This window comes from Lactuca virosa, chromosome 8 (assembly GCF_052849685.1).
Source record: "Lactuca virosa cultivar CGN04683 chromosome 8, Lactuca_virosa_CGN04683_v6, whole genome shotgun sequence".
Classification (NCBI taxonomy): Eukaryota; Viridiplantae; Streptophyta; class Magnoliopsida; order Asterales; family Asteraceae; genus Lactuca; species Lactuca virosa.
Genome location: NC_136433.1, coordinates 68,790,753 through 68,805,098, shown reverse-complemented (window position 1 = coordinate 68,805,098; position 14,346 = coordinate 68,790,753).

Genomic DNA, 14,346 nt, shown 5'->3' with positions numbered 1-14,346 from the left:
GTCATACCCACTGCAAGAGATGTAAATGGTATGGCACAAGATGAACCGATTTATTAGCACCCCTTGCAAGTTTGTTATTTTTATATATGGAGATTCATAGGCAGAAAGTTTCACTAGTTCATGAATACATATCTCAAACCTTTTTGATAGGTTTCATTGGTACGTTTTGCTTTTCTTCGAGTAAATGGTTTTTATTTTTAAAATTTGTCCAATCACTACTTGCAATTCTTTTTCCATTTTTAGCCAGGGATGAAAGTCATTAAATTAATTGAGTCCATGTGAATAAGCCTAATTGTCGCCAACTTGAATCTTCTCGGGTAGTCTAAAAGCCCAAGAAAACAAAAGAAATGAAAACAGTAGACATAATACGTTTAAAGGGTTGAAGGCTTAGAACATTTTTGGAGCAATTTTCTTCAATTTTTTTATTATTATTATTTCGTGAACTCACCCAAGTCTAGGCTTATTTTTTGTGAACACCTTTGGAGCAATTTTATGATAATATCAATTTTTTTCTTTTATTTTGTGAATATTTTTGTAGTAATTTTTTAATTTTTGTCTGAAAGCTCAATATGTAAATCAATGTCATTTTAATTAGTACAAATGGGTGCATGTAATGGGATGAAAGATTCAGGGATCAAGTACATAAAGATAACATGTTCATATATATATATATATATATATATATATATATATATATATATATATATATATATATATATATATATATATATATATATATATTTGAACGTAGATTGATATGTAATATTTTTAGCATTTGTATAACACTTCATCTTACATTTGTTAATGTATGGACATTGTTCATTTATGAACATATCATCATTGATGAACATGGGTTCCGACAATGGTTATAATCATGATTTTGAAGAAGGCTCAGTTATGTAGATGTATAATTTTTTCTATAAATGTTCAATTATGAACGTATATGAATATTAATGCTTAGTTATGAACATTACCAATATATGAGGTTTTATATAAATCACGTTTATAGATATATGTGATATATGTTCATTTATAACATATTTTCATTAATCGATTTGTTCATTAGTTCAATTCATAAGTTTTTATATAACGTTTATAATTGAATTTATGTAAGTTTATAAATGCTATAATTTAGGAACATAATTAATTAACTATTATTATTTTTTTAAATAAAATAGTTATTTTACCATTGTACCATTTTGGTCTTAAATTGATCTACTGTTCAAAAAAGTGGTTCTATGGTTCTTTGGATAATTTTGGTTCTATGTTGATCCCACCCCTATATATATATATATATATATATATATATATATATATATATATATATATATATATATATATATATATATATATATATAGTGTGAGCATTGTTGCCACTTTTGTAATGTACATGGATTACGTACGGATTCATAGGAAACAATGTTCTAACTTAGCAAGTGTAAAAACTTGGCTTGATTTGGGACCTGTTTCGATATGATACACACGAGAGACGCAACACATGTACAAAATATACGAATCTATGGAGATAGACCTGAATGATTCATTGGATTAAGACAAAGTACATAGAATCTTGAGGAAAATCGACATGTAGAACTCCAAATGAGTTTGTGCTTATAAAGTATGGCATGAAATATTACAACGCTAATGTCCTGGTTATAATATTAAGATAGAGAAAATGAGTCGATTCCCACATGCTTCTGCTATGGGATCAATCATATATGCCATAACATGTACTAGATCTGATGACTCGCGTGCCTTGAGCATGAAAATTCAGATCAGATCAATTTGATGAGAATCAATGAATCAAAATCAAGAACATTCCTAAGTGTTTTGGGAGGAAAAATGAGATTCTCTTGTTAGTATGGAAGAGATCAATGTAAAACTTACACTGATGCTAAGTTGCACACTAATAAAAACGATTCCATTCGCAGTCAGAAGTCACGCTTTTACTGAATGGCAAAGTATTAGCTTGGATGCATACCAAGTAATACACCATATTGGATTTAACAACAAACTTAAAGGATATTCTAGTTTGTTAAGTTGCAAATAAAACTATGTGACTAAAAGAGATTCATTAGTGACGTTAGTATTGAAATCTGTAACACCCAAAAATTCAAGCCGATTTAAAACTTTTAAAAACATTTCAAACCATTAAAAATCATTACAACTTTGTTTTCAAAATGTATAATATCAGAGTTTTCCCAGAAACATAAACAAAACATGAGGAGCTGTACGATCACGTCTTCGCCTTGCCGCGATCCCTGATGTACCTGAAACAATAAACTGAAACTGTAAGCCCGAGAGCTTAGTGAGTTCCCCCAAAATACCCATACCCGCAACAATACACATATAATCATAAACAACATACTATGGGTCCAGTCAACCATCGGGTTGGAATACCCCAGGCCCTCAACCTTCCGGTTGGAATGCCAACATACTATGGGTCCAATCATCATCGGGATGGTATACCCCAGACCCACAACCAACAGGTTGGAATGCCCACATACTATGAGTCCAGTCATCCTCGGGATAGAATACTCACGGCCCACAACCAACAGGTTGGAATGCCCAGGTGTATTGGCTTTCGCACAAAGCAAATAAGCCTCAACCGCCAAACAAACATGTGCACATATAACAAACAATCACATAACAGTCTATAGACAATACTTGATCTAACGGATCATACCACATAGCACATAACACCATCCCATCTACCAGGATGCCGATCTAACAGATCATACCACATATCATATAATATTATCCTACCCTCTAGGATACCGATCTAACAGATCATACTAGCATAACATAACCATATAACAATCCAAAGGGCCGGCCTTGGTGCCTTAGAACCTTGAGTATAGTGAGGATAACTCACCTCGCAAGTAGCTCGGAAGGTAGTGTCAAACTCTTCCAAAAGTAGCTCTAACTCCCACACCTATATTCACCAATGTCCTTTGCTATCAATATTCAATTTACCAAAATAACCTCAGAAGTCAACTGGTCAACCCTTGGTCAAGGTCAAAGTCAACTATCAAGGTCAACAGTCCATGTTGACCTCAACTCGTCGAGTACCCTCAACTACTCGCCAAGTTCCTGACATAACTCGCCAGCTCGCCGAGTCACTTGCGTGACTCGTCGAGTTTCTAGTGTCAGTGGCCGTAAAACCCTTGGCCAACTCGTCGAGTTTTCCCCTTACAACCCGCCGCGTTCATACGTGTCCAAAGGTTGGAAAAACCCTAGCCGGCTCGCCGAGTCATTCGACTGACTCGCTGAGTCCAAGGCAATCTTCATCGGACTCGCCGAGTTGTTCATCCAACTCGTCGAGTACATGACCATCTTTATGTGGCTCGCCGAGTTGACTATGAAACTCGCCGAGTCCCTTCAGACCTTCATCTATACAGGTACTTTTTAATCCATGCAACGGCTCCATATTGCAGATCCAAACTTCTAAGGCATGTTTATCACGTAAAGTTGCAAACTTTACGTGCATGCAAGGCCCTAGAGACTCTAAATGACCAATCTAAGATTCTAATGGAGCTTTACACCTTAGGAGAGTCTTATTCTTGCAAAATCTGGAAACTTTATGGACTTAGAGACCCAAGAGAGTTCAGATCTGAGGTTGCAACCTCAGATCTTAGCTCAAACATAAGAAAGGCTTCCTAATTAGTTAGAAAAGCCCTAAAATCCACCCAAAATAGATCCAGAATGAAAAGAGGTCAAGGTAACAACTTGATACCTTCCAAAAGATGCTAACTGAGGTAGATATCAGATCCCCACACGTTCCTTTCTTCTAGCCTCTTACCCTCCAAGCTCTTCTTACAAAGATCCACTTTCCAAAGCTTAAAACACACAAGAATGAAGCACCACACGGATTAGGGTTTTTTGGACTCTCAAGAGACTGTAAAGAGGCTGAAGGAGGCTTATGATTCTTTAAATAGGGTGCAAAACCCCGGGATTTAGGGTTTCATCTGCCAGCTCCTACTCGTCGAGTCCCTTCTTGGACTCGGCGAGTAGGTCACTAAAATACGTGGACCAACCCGCTGCTACTCGACGAGCAGGGCAACCAACTCGTCGAGTAGACCTTGGAAACAAAGAAATTCTTATTTAAATCAATACCTGAGAATCGGGGCATTACAAAATCAATCATTGATGGTCCGTTTGAAGATTCATGTGATTATAAGGGTGAATTTACGTTGAGTATAGATCCCAATCCACACAAACTCACATGACACATAACTAGTAAGTACCATCATATTTGATATATGTTCGATTGTGAAGACATCATACTCAATAGAATTACATCAGAAGATAATCTTGTCGATCCATTCCCTAAGCCAATGCCACTGACCAATTCTGAAAGTTAGAGAAAATCAAAAGGAATTAGACTTACAAATAAATTGGCTTGAACATATTTAGTTTAGTTCGTTTTAAATTAGAGAACTTAAGAAGTATAAGTCTAAATCTGTTTTGGCGATTATTAAGTGGAGATCTTAATATATGATGGAGATCAGTCACTTCAATTAGCTTATCATTGTGTTCTTCTTTTGCATGTCCGGAACCCACTTCCCAAGTATTAATTTACTCAAACCTCTACAGTTAGTCGTACTTTTGGAAGTAAGTAAGTGATTAAGACTGTATTGAAGGGTTAGTAGATTGTACATGGTGATTGGGCATATCATAGAGACTGCGCTAATACTCATGAGCACTTAAATGGAGATTTAAGTATTGGAACAATCCGCACTTAGAGATTATTTCATGGATCAAGTCACAAGAAATTCTAAGATGATAATATATCATATTCTTCAAACCAAGATACATCAGGGGTTTTGCTTTACAAATATGTTGGGCATTGATTTGCTCCAAATCTATCTGTAACTGGTAGTAATAAATGGTATGACCATGTATGATATGACAAGTAGACATAAACTATGTAGTCAAGGTTTATTTGCTCCTCCATCCTAAACATGAGAAGCAATATCCCTCGATGATTTAATGCTGACATCTAAAGTGCTTGGCCGAGTCCTGACTGAATTGATGTGTTCAATTTAGTAGCTAAATGCAGTCGTCACAAATCTTTATTGGGAAACATAATCTTGAACACTGAGAATGCCCCTTATCCATGTATCAAGTTCATACAGATATCTAGAACAAAGAAATAACTGATCGCTTATCTAAGGAATGAGTCTTGATTAGATCAGAGTTTGACAGTTGCATTGGATGACATACTCTTCTTGATTATTAGAGAACTATTGGACCTCATATAGTTGATGACTTGTCTAAGTGGGAGACTGTTAAAAAGAGTGTCCAAGGTCATTAACTAATTGGTAATATTTTTAATAATAACATGATGTTTTTGGTTTGTCCTCATGACCCAATTAAGCAATAAGGAATTAGGAGAAAATAATGTTGTTAATTTATTTTGAATTAATAAATTAATTGGAAATTATCTTGGAATTAATTAAATAGTTTTTGATTAATTAAATGGGTTAAATATTAATTAATTCATTAGTAGTTAACTGAAATATTACAAAACCTTCCAGGATATGGTAGGGGACGAATTCCAGAAGGATAAGGATAATCCTTATCATCTTTTTGAGTTACTTAAGGATAAATCAACATGAGCCTATAAATAGGGAGCTAGGTATCAGACCCTAGGTGCTCCTAATTCCTAAATTTCGTTCTCCCTATTTCCTTGCCTATCATGGGACCAAAAATATAACCCTTCTGGGTTAATGGAATTTTCATTCCAAGCCTCTTCTTTCCTAAAGTTCCTATTTTCTAGTTGGTGTCTTGGGTGTGATTCCACTAGAGAGATTCTTGGTTTGGGTCTTGAACCTGATCATCCAAAGCAAAGTGGCTATTACTAGATTTCAATCAAGGAACCAAGAATATCAAGATTAAGAGGTTAGAAAATTTAAAAGTTTTAAAGTAGGTTGTTATAATAGTAAAAAAGCTAGATCTTTAAGGTATATGTACACATAGGATTAATTTTATGATTGTGTTGCTCTAACTAGTATGTATAGAATGCTATAAAACCCATCAACCCCTGATACTAGATGGAAACTCAATCAAGTTCAACAGTTTATTCTCATTCATGGGGTACATCTTAGCATTCATGGCTCTTAGTTATTTGTTAGATTTTGATAATGATATAGATCCATGGTAGGTAGTAGGTTCATTATGATTTTGAACCTGATATAGCTTCATGGTAGGTAGTAGGTTCATTATGATTTCAAAATGATATAGCTTCACCGTAGGTAGTAGTTTTACTATGATTTCAAACATGATATAACTTCACTATAGGTAGTAGGTTTACTATGACGTAGAACCTAAAATTGCTTCACGATAGGTTGTAAGTTCATAATGGTTTCGAATATGTTTCATAGTAGGTAGTAGGCTTACTATGATTTTGAATATGATATAACTTCATGGTAAATTTTATCTTACAAATATTTCTTCTTTATTCTAGACCTTTTATGAGTTTTAGTGTGTGTCCCCATTGTCATACACATAATAAGTATTACAGTGATTTGTTTAAATTTTGCACATTATTTCTAATATAAATAATTCTTCAGTGACCCAAAAGAAGAGATATTTCCACTTTTTGATGGAATCATGCAAATCTGTTGCCAACACCATGACAATATGAAGGTATACTTATCTCTACAGGCTTGCAAATGAGAAAAGCACTTGAATAAATAAACGGTAGGAATTATCTCTAAACTCTGACACAACATCTCGAAAGACATAATCTTCCTAACCATGTTCGACTTAAAACAAATGATGTGAACACAAGAATATCCCAATACATCCCTAACAAAATAGCTTAATGAACACCCTAATCATCATTAAAGTGATAATCTAACGACATCTTCTCCACATGAACTACCATCATGATATAAACAACAGAACCATCCCTTATTTATCAACCATGGAAACACGAACAACACAAAATAACAAGAATGTAAAAGGGGGTATGTACAGAAAAGGAGGAAATATAAATGATAACTATTAATGATCACATATTTTTATAATAGTAAAAAGTTGCATTCGAAACGAAAATTTATGATGACCTTGATAACTACACTACATGAAACCATCAACTCTTACTGACCGACATGCAAACAAGTGGTAGAGCGAAACACCACACGTCATGAGGGCGGCGTGCCCGCCAATGAAAAACATAACAAGTTAATCTATCTAACAAGTTCAAGAAACTCTCAAAATGGATTTGATTATGTGATTCAAAATGGGGGACTTAGTGGTGTACCACCCTAACCTCCCAAACTCCAACCCAAAGGCCCAAAAAAGAGTAACGACCTAGAATATGGATCCATGAACCAACACACATAATGATGACTGATTCTTTGCAACCAACATGGGATCGTGCTCTATCTACTTCTCGGAAGGAACATGCTACACAAACCTACAAAAATTAGATAGTACAATAACTTTTTCATGCCAAATATATATATATATATATATATATATATATATATATATATATATATATATTGTAAATAATTGGTGGTGTTGTAAATAATTGGTGGATGACATAATAATTGGTGCATGGCAAATTTGTCAACATTTCTAACTAGTTACAATTATATGTTAGTAAAATTTGTAGTATAAATACCCCTCCATTGTAAAGAATGAAACACACCAAAAGTTATAAGAGATATAACTTTCATATTCTCTCTAAATATTCTTTCTTCTCAATTAAAGTTCTTATCAAAGTTTACTAGTTTGGTTTGATTTATAGTTACATTAATTACGCTTAATTCATAACACGTTATCAGCACGAAAGCTCTAATCAAGGTTACTAAACAAGTGGAAAATCACATCTATCTTAATCAAGGTATGTATTACTTAGTAAAAACACTATTAATTATAAAAACCTCAATCATATTAAAATAATAATACTAATGAATTAATGAAACTTATACATTATGGACATTATGGACTACTAACAATTTTTATTTCTTATACTAACATTTATTTATGTATTCTAATTTTTATACTAACATTTACATTATGCAACTAATTTTTATTTATGCAAACTAACATTTACATTATGCAACTAATTTTTATTTATGCAAACTAACATTTACATTATGCAACTAACTTTTATTTATGCATACTAACATTTATATTATGCTACTAACTTTTATTTGTGCATACTAACATTTAAATTATATTTATTTATACATGTCAATGTTTATTTATATTTTAGATACTCTTCATAATTTTATTTAAACATTTACTAATATTTATTTATGTTTCTAATTAGTAAAGTTATGTATTAGTTATAAGTCTTATTATATGATTTATAAAATACATATACATATATACACAACGGGAATATATATGCAACGGTTATAAACAGCAAAAACAACGGCTATATTTTTTTTACCATAAATAAACATCTTTACCCTGCTTATTTTACCCACAACAAATATTTCTCTCTTCTATCAAATAAATCAATTTCAAGAAATCAAGCTTCAAGATGATTCATCCTTTTGTGATAATCATGACTATAATAGTCATGTTACTTTTCATCCAAATCCTTAACATCGAAGATAATATGGAATTTCATCTACTTTTAGGCTTGTATGCAATGTTAGCTTTACTGCTTCTTTTTTGTGTAATATTTATTGAAATAAATGGATTTTAATTTTAATTTTTATTTTGTTTAAAATTTATAGTTACATTATGTCCAACATTGCAAAGCTCGAGTTTGCAACACTTGAAGTTAGTGGGAAAAACTATGTGCCATGGATGATAGATGTAAAAATGCATCTTGAATCCATGGGTATCTCAAATACTATATATGAATTTAATAATTGTTTGGCACAAGACAAAGCAAAAGCACAAGTTTTCCTTCGTAAGCATATTGATGAAATGTTGAGATTTTAATATCTTGATGTTACTGATCCAAGTATTCTCTGGAATCTTTTGAAAGAAAGATTTGATCATCAAAAGGAAGTTATACTTCCGAATGCTAGAGATGAATGGAGAACACTAAGGTTTCAAGACTTCAAGAAAGTAAATGAATACAACACAGCTTTGTTCAGAATATGTTCACAACTCAAGTATTGTGGACAAGAGGTTACTGATAAAGATATGTTGGAGAAAACTTACTCAACATTTCATGCAACAAACATTACTTTGATGCAAAAATATCGGATGCAAAAGTTCACAAGATATTCTGAACTGAATGCATGTCTGCTCGTTGCAGAGCAAAACAATGAACTCTTAATGAAAAACCATGAATCTCGTCCAACGGGATCAGTAGCACTTCCTGAAGCAAATGCTACAAATATTGATTGTCATCGAAACAATACACGTGGACGAGGGCGAGGTCGTGGTCGAGGGCGAGGCCGTGGCTATTTTAATCGAAACCAAAGCCATAATCAGAACCATAATTCTGGTCGTGGACAAGGTAATAATCGTGGTCGTGTCCAAAAAAGAAATAATTACTAATATTCATAAAGAAACAATGTCCACACACAAGATAAGGCCAAAGTGGCAAGGCATGACACTGGGACATCACAAAAATATGATGGTTCATGTTATAGATGTGGTAGCACAGGCCATTGGTCAAGGACCTGTCGCACACCTGCATATCTTTGTCAACTTTATCAAGAGTCCATTAAAGGAAAAGGAAAAGAAGCAAACCTCATTGATAATGTTGAATTCACTCCACTAAATGTTGCTGATTTCTGCAATGACATGGAAGACATAAACTAAAAAAAAATCTATTATTGTTCTAGTAAAACTGTTTTTCCTTCGTTTTTTGTTCATGTAATGTCTTTCCTACAATAAATAAGCTTTCTTTTTAATAATAATTATGATTATGTTTATTCACTTATTATTCCTTTTATATGTGAAGTTTAATATGAGTCCAACTGGAGCACAAAAGATTGGAGATCTTTGTATAGCAGATAGTGGTAGTACACATACTATTCTGAAATAAAAGAAATATTTTTCAGAATTAGTACCAACAAAAACAGTCATACATACAATATCAGGTCCTGCAGACTTGATAGAGGGAACCGGGAAAGCCCATTTTCTATTACCAAATGGTACAAGCTTTTGTATAGAAAATGCCTTATTTTCTCCAAAGTCTAATAGAAACTTATTAAGTTTCAATGACATATATTTCAAAGGTTATGACACAAAAACTGTGACCATTGAAAATAAGAAATATATGTATATTATAGACAAAAACCATGTGCTTGAAAACTACCAACACTTGATTCTGGTCTGCATTATACATATATACATATGATTGAATCAAATATGGTAGTAGAAGGAAAACATTGTGATCCTGGGACATTCAGTTTATGGCATGATAGGTTGGGCCACCCAGGATTAACAATGATGCGAAGGATAATTGAGAATACACACGGGCATCCATTGAAGGACCAAAAGTTTCCTCAATCCAATAGCATAAAACCATGTGCATCTTGTTCCCTTGGAAAGTTAATTATAAAACATTCTCCAATGAAAGTTGAAAGGGAGTCACCTAGATTTCTAGAAAGAATTCAAGGTGATATATGTTAACCGATTCACCCACCATCTGGACCATTTAGATACTTTATAGTCTTAATAGATGCATCCAGCAAATGGTCTCATGTTTTCTTATTATCAACTCGTAATATGGCATTTGCAAAGTTTCTTGCCCAAATTATTAAATTAAGGGCACATTTCCCTGATTATACTATCAAAAGAGTGAGACTTGATAATGCTGGTGAATTTACTTCACAAGCATTTAATGACTATTGTATGTCTGTAGGAATTGTTGTTGAGCATCCAGTTGCTCATGTACACACACAAAATGGTTTAGCTGAATCACTGATTAAACGTCTCCAGCTAATAGCTAGACCATTGATAATGAGGACCAAACTTCCTGTTTCTGTTTGGGGCCATGCAATCTTACATAATGGATCATTGATACGCATAAGACCAAGTTCATATCATGTATATTCTTCACTACAACTTGCTTTCGGTCAAGAGCCAAATATATCCCATTTGAGAATTTTTGGGTGTGCAGTATATGTCCCTATTGCACCACCTCAACGGACAAAAATGAGTCCTCAAAGAAGGTTGGGAATATAGGTTGGTTATGAGTCAGTCTCTATTATAAGATATCTTGAACCATTAACAGGTGATGTTTTCACAGCACGCCTAGCAGATTGTCAATTTGATGAGGCAAATTTCCCATCATTAGGTGGAGAAAAGAAGATTCTGGAAAAGGATGTGTCATGGCATGAGCCTACTTTATCATATCTTGACCCTCGCACAAAGCAATGTGACATGGAAGTTCAAAAGGTAATGCATTTCCAAGATGATCCCGAACCACAATCTGTCATTGAATGTCAAAGAAGAAATGATTGGGCTAAATGGAAGGAAGCTATGCAAGTTGAATTAAATTCTCTTAACAAGAGAAAGGTTTTTGGGAACATTATCCTCACACCTGAAGTTGTGAAACCATTAGGATATAGATGGATCTTCGTACGAAAAAGAAATGAGAAAGACGAAATTGTAAGATACAAGGCCAGGCTTGTTGCTCAAGGTTTCTCTTAAAGACCTGGAATTGATTATGAAAAAACTTATTCACCGGTAATGGATGCAACCACTTTCAGATATTTAATCAGCTTGGCAGTATCTAAAAATTTAGAGATACGTCTTATGGATGTTGTTACAGCTTACTTGTATGGATCACTTGATAGTGATATCTATATGAAAATCTCTGAAGGATTTAAAATGCCTGAAGCGTTAAGTGCAAAACCCAAAGAAATGTATTCTATAAAATTACAAAGATCTTTATATGGGTTAAGACAATCTGGGCGCATGTGGTACAATCGTTTAAGCGATTATTTGACAAGTAAAGGTTATAAAAATAACACTATTTGTTCATGTGTATTTATTAAGAAAACAACATCTGGATATGTGATCATAACAGTCTATGTTGATGATCTAAACATCATTGGAACGAATAAAGAAATCCTTGAAGTTATTGAACTTTTAAAGAAAGAATTTGAAATGAAAGATCTTGGAAAAACCAAATATTGTCTTGGTTTACGGATTGAGCATATGCCTAACGGAATACTTGTGCATCAATCAAATTACACAGAAAGAGTCTTGAAACGTTTCAATATGGAAAATGCAAATCCTTTAAGCACTCCAATGGTTGTTAGATCATTAAATATTGACAAGGATCCATTTCGTCCATGCGAAGAAAATGAAGAAGTCCTTGGTTCAGAAGTACCATATCTAAATGCAATTGGAGCTCTTATGTATCTTACCAATTGTACTAGACCTGACATTTCTTTCGCTGTAAACTTGCTAGCAAGATTTAGTTCAGCCCCAACAAAAAGACATTGGAATGGAATCAAACATATTTTTCGATACCTTCGAGGAACTAGTGATTTAGGGTTATTTTACCCTAACAATTCAAAACAAGGCTTGATTGGTTATGCAGATGCAGGTTATTTGTCTGATCCTCATAAAGCTAGATCTCAAACTGGATATGTATTCATGAATGGAGGTACTGCAATTTCCTGGCGTTCTCAAAAGCAAACACTTGTTGCCACATCCTCAAATCATGCTGAAGTAATTGCACTAAATGAAGCTAGTAGAGAATGTACATGGTTAAGATCGATGACACAACTAGTTTTAACTTCATGTGGACTTGAAAAGGATATATTTCCAACTTTAATTTATGAAGATAACTCAGCATGTGTCACTCAAATGAAAGAGGGATATATCAAGAGCGACATGACAAACCATATACCTCCAAAGTTTTTTGAGTACACTCAAGAGCTTATAAAGAACCATCAAGTTGAAATCAAATATGTTCAATCCAGTAACAATGCAGCAGACCTTTTTACGAAGGCACTTCCTACTGCAATCTTCAGGAAACATGTCCATGGCATCGGAATGCGACATGTGCATAGAACATAATGTGACGGATGTCTAAATAAGGGGGAGTCAACTATACACTGCACTCTTTTTCCCTTCGCTAAAGTTTTTTTTCCCACTGGGTTTTCTTTAGCAAGGTTTTTAATGAGGCAGTACGTCAAAGTTGAATGCTAAAATGATGTCATCCAAGGGGGAGTGTTGTAAATAATTGGTGGTGTTGTAAATAATTGGTGCATGGCAAATTTGTCAACATTTCTAACTAGTTACTATTGTAAATAATTGATGGTGTTGTAAATAATTGGTGGATGACATAATAACACTATATTTTTTCTTTTTCTTAATTTTGCCATTAAAGTTTCAACAAACTTTTCATTTTTATAATTTTGCCACTTTATTTTTACTTCTTCATATTTTTGCCACTAAACTTTCACGTTTACTTCTTTAAAACCATTTTTCTTTATTCTTTTATAATTTACCATTTTATTTTTACTTTTTTATAATTTTGCCACTAAAGTTTCAACAAACTTTTCCTCTTTATAGTTTTGGTACTTTATTTTTACTAATTTTGCCACTAAAGTTTCAACAAACTTTTCATCTTTATAATTTTCACACTTTATTTTTACTTCTTTATATTTTTGCCACTAAACTTACACCCGTGCAACGCACGGGCCTTTTCCTAGTTGATATGAATTAGACGATGTCTAACAATTTTGAAGACGAAGACGAATTAGCCAACTAATAAAATTTGTATTTCATTTTCTAGTGTTATGTTGTTGTATTTATGTTCTGATTTTTTATTTTGTATATAAAATCAAATAATATATATATATATATATATATATATATATATATATATATATATATATATATATATATATATATATATGGAGCAACAAACAATTATTTAAAAAAAAACCAAACAAAAGCTAGTTTGAGGCTAGCTACAAAACAGATTAAGGAAAGAATGAGTTTTGCAACCATGCAACCCAATGAATCATAGACTTAGAGTCACATAAAGAGAACCAACGAAAGGAAGTTTTACAATATTATCAAACATAAACTGTTTCCGATAATTATAATGACAAAATAAAATTACATTCTGATAAGTCCAAAGCACCCAAATGACCACCATGAACACATAGTCAACAATCACCCTTTCCATTATCGCAGCAGGTCTCACGTCAATCCATTTTACCATTTCTAAACCAGAAGAAAAAATCGACAAGTCCAAATCTTGGCACAAAGCAACATGACTCCAAATTTAAACCGCCACCGAATAGTAGAAAAAGAGATGAGAAACGACCTCTTGATAATCTTGAAAAATATGGCAATTTACCGAATCCATCTACACCTCTCTCCACCAATTTCGATCTAATCGGAAGACGATCCGACAATAAATGCCATACAAACACATTAATA